Genomic DNA, 265 nt, shown 5'->3' on the forward strand with positions numbered 1-265 from the left:
GTTGAGTTGATTGTCCCCCGGATGACCGGCCCCACAACAAAAGAATGAGATTTTTTCTCATTATATTTATAAAATTCAAAGAAAGATCGACTTTTATAAAAAGTAAAAAAGGAAGAAAGACCGCCATAAATGTAATCATGTTAGTAATAACTAAAATCTGTAAAATCTTTTATCATCGACAGTCTGACTGTTCGACAGATCTTGCTTGCTAGTACTTCAGACCATGACGTCATTTTTCGGTGCAAAGGCCTGAATCTATATTTAC

The sequence above is a fragment of the Euprymna scolopes genome, chromosome 7, assembly GCF_053919585.1.
Source record: "Euprymna scolopes isolate OS-2025 chromosome 7, ASM5391958v1, whole genome shotgun sequence".
NCBI classification, from domain to species: Eukaryota; Metazoa; Mollusca; class Cephalopoda; order Sepiida; family Sepiolidae; genus Euprymna; species Euprymna scolopes.